Source organism: Ovis aries, chromosome 8, assembly GCF_016772045.2.
Source record: "Ovis aries strain OAR_USU_Benz2616 breed Rambouillet chromosome 8, ARS-UI_Ramb_v3.0, whole genome shotgun sequence".
In the NCBI taxonomy this organism is placed as follows: domain Eukaryota; kingdom Metazoa; phylum Chordata; class Mammalia; order Artiodactyla; family Bovidae; genus Ovis; species Ovis aries.
The window spans coordinates 83,419,637-83,427,541 of record NC_056061.1 but is presented as its reverse complement, the minus strand read 5'-3'; the positions used below and the strand labels follow the sequence as shown (position 1 = coordinate 83,427,541).

Genomic DNA, 7,905 nt, shown 5'->3' with positions numbered 1-7,905 from the left:
CCACCTTTGGCTGCAAAGAATATCATCAATCTGATTCAGTATTGACCATCTGGTGATATCCATGTGTAGAGTCTTCTCTTGTGTTGTTGGAAGAGGGTGTTTGCTATGACCAGGGTGTTCTCTTGGCAAAACTCTATTGGCCTTTGCCCTGCTTCATTCTTTACTCCAAGGCCAAATGTGTCTGTTATTCCAGGTATCTCTTGACTTCCTATTTTTGCATTCCAGACCCCTATAATGAAAAGGACATCTTTTTTGGGTGCTATTTCTAGAAGGTCTTGGAGGTCTTCATAGACCCATTCAACTTCAGCTTCTTCAGCATCACTGGTTGGGGCATAGACTTGGATTATTGTGATATTGAATGTTTTGCCTTGGAAATGAACAAAGATGTCTTACTAAGGATTTGGTATTGACCTGAAGGGAGGCAGGACCCCAGTGACTTCTGGAGACCCTGCTCTTAGATGCCTTTAAAAAGGAAATGGGGAGCAGACACACTCTTTTATAAATAGTAACAGATGTGTATTGAGTCAACCTCCCACAGTGGGTTGGTGGGTCATGTAGTTAGAAACAGGTGAGATTCGTGTATGAATTCAACTGTGATGGTGCAAAGACCCTCACGAGGAGTCCACAGCCAGGCCCCTGCTCAGTGGAGTGCACATCAACCCTGGGGCACAGTAAAAGTAGGGTTGGAGGATAAGGAGATGCTGTGGGCTACGAGGCAAGCCTCCATTTCCAAGGAGACTTGAGAGCCAAGAAAGAGCTTGCGGATTCTTCTTTAGGAGTTCTGAGCAGGAACCTGCAGAACATCCAAAAGCAACAAATATTTGGTGAGATCCACTCAGGATGGGGGTGCTTTTTTTGTCTTGCAAATCTGACCAGGGTCTCCTTCAGGGACCAGACACATTTATTCAGATGCAGACAAGGAAAATCCCCAATGGCACTGCTCTGTTTGGGTTTTCAATGACTGTTTACTGAAATAGAAGGTCTTCAGAAAAGTTATTAGTGACACAACTATCTGAATAAATCATTCAAATCTTGTTCTAAGTACTACCCTCCGTGGGGTTAAGATCTAATTCTGGCTTCATGGTAAAATTCTCTGTAGACCACCAATTTTAACTAACCACTTGGTAGGGCCACTGTAAGTTCCAAGCAACAGAATGCCTGACTGAAAGCAACTTAAACCCTAAAGTAGTTTGCCTCACATAGTATGTTTGACGATAAGGGTCCAGGTTTGGTGCAGAAATTCTGAAAATGTCATCAGGATGTAGATTCATCCTTCTAGTCCTCAAGATATCAAGATTTTATCCCCAGGCTTGTACCCACAAAATAGCTGTCACAGTTCTAATATCAAATCCTTGCAAGAGACATTTAATTTAGAAAGAAAAAAGATTCTGGATGAAAAAAAAAGGAATTTCCTTTTACAACAGAAGAAAATATTTCCCAGATAACCCCCTAGCAGCTTCCTCAAACCATCTCATGACCAGATTTGGGTCAAACAGCCACCTTTTTTTGCAAAGCAGTCTGGGAAAAAGAGTATGTGGCAAAGATGAAAGATTGTCATAATTGGCCTAAACCCATCATGAATCATTGTCTGGGGCTGGTCAAATTGCTACTCTGAATAAAATCAGGGTTTTTGTTAGCAAAGGAGAAGGGTGGGAATAAATATTGGTAGGCAGATTTCACCACAACTGAATAAAGCAGCTCCAAGTTTTGAAATTTCAGGGGCGATGTAATCACCTTTATGTGGCTACAAGTCAACTGTCTTAAAGGACCAATGACAGCTGTGATGGAATTTAATATTTATGACTTAACAATAGAGTTTGAAGCAAGAATAAAAGACTTTGGGTCAGGAGCCAAGATGGAGGCTGTGGTCACTCTCTCCTTGAGGCACAGGTTCCCAGCCACCGCCCTTGGTGGGGCTGCCTGCAGGCCTGCCATAGGGCCCAGACAGCTGCAGCCGCAGCACCCCAAATCAAGAAATTTGCCGTCTATCAATGGGACCGAGACAAGACTGGAGACAAACCTCATATGCAAACTTATGAGATTGATTTGAACAACTGTGGTCTGATGGTGCTGGATGCTTTAATCAAGATTAAGAATGAGATTGATTCCACCCTGACCTTCCAGAGATCATGCAGAGAAGGCATCTGCAGTTCCTGTGCCATGAACTTCAACAGAGGCAACTCTCTTGCATGCACCCACAGGATCGACACCAGCCTCAGCAAAGTTTCCAAAATCTACCCTCTGCCACATATGTATGTGATAAAGGATCTTGTTCCTGATTTGAGCAACTTCTTTGCTCAGTACAAGTTCATCGAGCCTTACTTAAAGAAGAAGGATGAGTCCCAGGGAGGCAAGGAGCCGTATCTGAAGTCCATAGAAGACCATGAGAAACTGGACAGGCTCTATGAGTGTATTCTCTGTGCCTGCTGCAGCACCAGCTGCCCAAGCTACTGGTGGAATGGAGACAAGTACCTGGGCCCCACAGTCCTCATGCAGGCCTATCGCTGGATGACCGACTCCAGAGATGACTTCACGGTGGAGCACCTGGCCAAGCTGCAGGACCTCTTCTCTCTGTACCACTGCCACACCATCATGAACTGCACACGGACCTGCCCCAAGGGGCTAAATCCTGGGAAAGCTATTGCTGAAATCAAGAAGATGATGGCAACCTATAAAGAGAAGCAGGCTTCTGCTTAACTGCCATGCTCAACCTGACGAATGCAGTTCACCTCCAAGTTCCTTCAGAGGTCGTGATTTCCCACAAATACAGCATGTGCAACAGTAGACATGTAAACAGTCTAAGAAAGAAAAAAAAAAAGACTTTGGACTGGTGTTATGAAACAACAATAATTAGACTGAAGGGGAATTTAGTCGTTGGTATATCAACCCTATATATTCAGAGCCAAGATCTTCCCAATGAATCCAAATAGATTATTCATATACTTTTCAACTTCAGTTATTTATTTTTATAAGACAAAAAAGGCAATGGTAAATTTTAGTGGAATATTTCTGAGAAAGAAGATAGGTAGTGAATTTCTGTGTGGAGCTTATAAATACTGGCACAAGAGAGAAGGAACATTTGTATTAAAGCAAATGGCTTGGAAACTGTGTCAGTGAGTAGCTAGCTGATCTCATAGGTTAAGTGCTATTGAGAAATAAGCCCCAAAGAACCTAACTCAAGTGCTCACTCAGGCTGTGAGTTTCAATCATGGGATAAGCTCTCAAGTATAGTTCATCTTGAAAAAAGCCACATGTTTTTCTGGTTCCACTGAGCAGTCAAGAAAGAGAAAACATCTATTATCTTAGTATAAATTCATCATTACCAACTCAGTGGACAGGGGTAGAGCAAATTCCAGGAGATAGTGAAGGGCAGGAAAACCTGGCATGCTGCAGTCCATGGGTTCACAGAGTCAGACATAACTTAGAGATGGAATAACATTATTAGCAATACCTCTGAGCAGTTCTTACTTTCCCTTTGCTTTACTTTCTCTATTAATTTTCATCTTTCTTGCTGTAGTGTATGTAGCTGTTAAACCATCTCCCATCCTGTCTGATGCAGATGGTAGGGTATAAACAAACACTTATCCAATCAATCAGACTCAAAGCATGCATCCCACACGTGTTCAGTGACATTGTGACTATAAAGAAGTCTTTCCTTCCCTCGTACAGGCTATTTGTAATTTCTATTTATTTTATTATATATTTATGATTATAATTTGTTATTATTCGTTTATTTTTGACTGCTGGGTCTTCGTCGCTGTGCTGCTTCATTGCTTTTCCCCAGTTGCGGTGAACCGGGGCTGCTCTGTAGCTGCGGTGTGCCGACTTATTGCGGTGGCTTCTCTTGTTGCACAGCACACGCTCTAGGGCACTTGGGCTTCGGCAGTTGTGACGTGTGAGCTCAATAGCTGTGGCTCCTGGGCTCTAGAGCACAGGTCAGTACTCACGGTGCGTGCATTTACTTGCTCCTTAGCATGAGGGCTCTTCCCAGAACAGGACTTGAACCCATGTCTCCTGCATTGGCGGTTGGGGTCTTTACCACGGGGCCACCAGGGAAGCCCTGCACAGGCCATTTAAACCATCCTGAAAGCTGTTTGCCGTGTGCAGGAAGCATTCCTCTAAGAGCAACGAGAGGCTAAGCACAGATCTCCAGGTTCCACGTCCAGGATGGCGAAATGAGCTGCCGCATGGGCCTGTCCCTGCAGAGTAAGCACAACTGTGAAAATGATAAAGAACACTGAACATCGTATAAACTCTGGAGGTTCTTCTGAGGGGATGCAGCAAATCAAGAAAATTTACTCAGGAAAATCTACCCAGCATCTGTAGGAGTTGAGAGAGTCTGTGGCATTTGAACCACGGCTTCTTCCTTCTCTCACGTTCTCTAAAAGATATAAAATTATATAAAGTAATAACTTTGCAGTGTGATATTGGATTTCTAATATAGTATATATGTGTGATATGCTTAATAATAATGCCAAAAGGAGGGGAAAAGAAGTTATATAGGAGTAACGTTTCTGTCTTTCACTGGAATTAAGATAGTATCAATATGAATTAGATACTCATTAAGATATATAAAAACCCTAAACTAACCACTAAGAAAGTATTCAAAAATACAATGAAAAATCATTAAAAGAATGAAGATGTCGCACTGGACAATATTTACTCAATGCAAGGGAAAGCAGAAAGAAGCAACAGGGGAACAAACAGGTCATATATGAACATACCCCCAAAAAGTTAAATGTCAGGTGTAAACACAATGATATCAATAATAATATTATATATGAATGGATTTTGAGTGGATAATAATCCAATGATAAAAGATAAATCCATCTGGAAGATAAAATAATTATAAATGTTTATGTACTTAACAGAGCTCCAAAGTATATGAAGCAGAAACTGACAGAATTAAGGGAAGAAATACACCATTCAACAATAACAGTTGGAGACATTCATATCTCCATAATGGATTATAGAACTGCTAGACAAAAAACCATCAAGGAAATAGAAGACGGTAGCAGCACTAGAACGAGAATTAATGGACATCTCTAGAAAACTCCACGTAATAACAGCAGAATATACATTTTTTCAATATACATGGAAACTTCTTGAAAATTAAAAAACTGCTGCACCATAAAACAAGTCTAAATGAATTTAAAATGACTGAAATAATGGGAAGTATGTCTTATAAATACAATGGAAAGAAATTAAGGATCAATAACAGAAAGAAATTTAGGAAATACATGGGTTTGTGGAAATTAAGTAACCAAGAGGAAATCATAAGAGAAATCAGGAAATACTTTGAGATGAAAAAAAAATATTTAAGACATAACATACCAGAACTTATGAAATGCAGCTAAAGCAGTGCTTAGAGGAAAATCTATAGCTGTAAATGCCAATAATAGTACAGAAAAAAAGACCTCAAATTAATAACCTCACCCTCTGCCTTAAGGCACTGGAAAAACAAAAGCAGTCTAAACCTAAATCAAGTGGAAGGAATAATAAAGATTAGAGCACAAAGTAGCAAAACGGAGCATAGAAAACAATGGAGAAAATCAACAAAAGCAAAAATGGGTTCTTCAAAAAGATAGAACTGACAAACTTGAGCTAGAAAAGTATGTGTATTTCAAGAAAATGTCATCAACTTTCATCTGAAAATCTAGTCATCTTCCAGCAAATGCAGTTTTCCACCAGGCTCCCCCGTCCCTGGGATTCTCCAGGCAAGAACACTGGAGTGGGTTGTCATTTCCTTCTCCAAGGCATGAAAGTGAAAAGTGAAAGAGAAGTAGCTCAGTTGTGCCCAACTCTTCGTGACCCCATGGACTGCAGCCTAGCAGGCTCCTCCATCCATGGGATTTTCCAGGCAAGAGTACTGGAGTGGGGTGCCATTGCCTTCTCCGATTTTCTAGATAAGATGTGTTAGATTTCAAGCCAGCGGTCTTACTCTCTTTCACCCTCATCAAGAGGCTCTTTAATTTCTCTTCACTTTCTGCCACTAGAGTTGCATCATCCGTGTATCTGAGGTTGTTGATATTTCTCCCAGCAATCTTGATTTCAGCTTGAAACCCAACATTAGAAAAAACAAAAACAAAAACCTAAGATCATGGCATCTGGCAACTTCTTGGCAAATAGAAGGGGGAAAAATGGAAGCAGTGACAGATTTTATTTTCCTGGGCTCCAAAATCACTGCGGACGGTGACTGCAGCCATGAAATTAAGACACTTGCTCCTTGGAGAAAAACTATGACCAACCTAGACAGTGTATTAAAAAGCAGAGACATCACTTTGCCCATAAAGGTCTGTATAGTTAAAGCTATGGTTTTTCCTGTAGTCATGCATGGATGTGAGAGTTGGACCATAATGAAGGCTGAGCACCGAAGAACTGATGCTTTTGAACTGTGGTGTTGGAGAAGACCCTTGAGAGCCCTTTGGACTGCATGGAGATCCAACCAGTCCATCCTTAAGGAAATCGGTCTTGAATATTCATTGGAAGGACCGGTGCTGAAGCTCCAATACTTTGGCCACCTAATGAGGAGGGCCGATTCATTGGAAAAGACCCTAATTCTGGGAAAGATTGAGGGCAGGAGGAGAAGGGGGCAACAGAAGATGAGATGGTTGGATGTCATCACCGACTTGATGGACTTGAGTTCAAATTCTGGGAGATAGTGAAGGACAGGGAAGCCTGGTGTGCTGCAGTCCATGGGGTCACAAGGAGTCACACATGACTTAGCGACTGAACAACAACAAAATTTATACTTTTATGTATTTATCTTTTATGCTTACTCTGGATTAGGCCAGTGTGTTACCTAAGTAATAGTAATATCAGACTACTGTGATATCTCTGTAGAAATGGAGCCAGCATCCTGAAAAATTGAGTTTACTCATGTAATGTCATGATTCAGGGTTCCCTGATGGCTATAGTGAGAAGCCATCCAAACATAGCTGTATTATGCAGACAGTATAAGACATCTGGGCTCATGTGGTGCAGGAGGAGGAGAGAAAACAGAAGGAAGAAAGAAAAAGGAAGGGAGATAATACATAACGAAAAGAGACACAGAGAAAGAAAAAGATGCTCAATACCTAAATTCTCATTAGGTTTGATGAAGTTCTCTTTAACAATTAAGCTTTCAGTCTTTTTAGACTGAATTTGGAAAATCTTTGAAAAAATAAAATCATCCTAGGAACACAAGTAAAAGCTCAAGAGTATTTTTTAAATTAATTTTTATTGGCATATAATTGCTTTACAACGTTGCATTGGTTTCTACTGTGCAGCAAAGTGAATCAGCCATACGTATACATATATCCCCTCTTTTGGGGGATTTCCCTCCCATTTAGGAAGGAAAAATGTAAATATACTTACACATTAAAAAATATGTTTATCTATAATAAAATATAATGAATTAAGTTTCATCCCCAAAGGGTTGAAGAGTATTCGAATTTTAGTAATATAGGTTTGTGCCACCTTGAAGATGATTGTGGAAATAAGAATGCATCCTGAAGCAACCGGGTTTGTCTTCTGATTTTGTTTTCCCTTAATCCTCAGCACCCTGATATCCTGGCCCTCATGGGGCTGGTGCTCACTCTCCCCACACTGCCCATTCTCTGGCGCATCCGCTGTGTTTCACTCAGCTTCACTGAGTTTCACTAAGCATCAGAGACTCCGTCCTCTTTTGGTTTGATTCTGTGCAGGACTGGCCTCATGGCATGTGGTCTGGGTCATCACCCAGGCCCCTGCACACCAGGGCCGCATGCTTAGAACAGGGCTCTGTGGTCAGCAGCCTGAACTCCTTAATATTTTCTGCACAAGGCAGTCCCGATTCATTCTGCACTGGAGCCAGTAGCCGGTTTCAAATGTAATCACTCCACCCTTGTGCTCTCCAGATCTCACCCCTTTTTCTTCCTCATCACA

The 7,905-nt window shown here is 41.3% G+C and overlaps 1 pseudogene; it reads left to right on the top strand.

The window, feature by feature from the left end:
• Positions 1-1,855: 1,855 nt before the first annotated feature.
• On the top strand, positions 1,856-2,710 carry LOC101110243 (succinate dehydrogenase [ubiquinone] iron-sulfur subunit, mitochondrial-like; annotated as a pseudogene).
• The last annotated feature ends 5,195 nt before the right edge of the window (positions 2,711-7,905 follow it).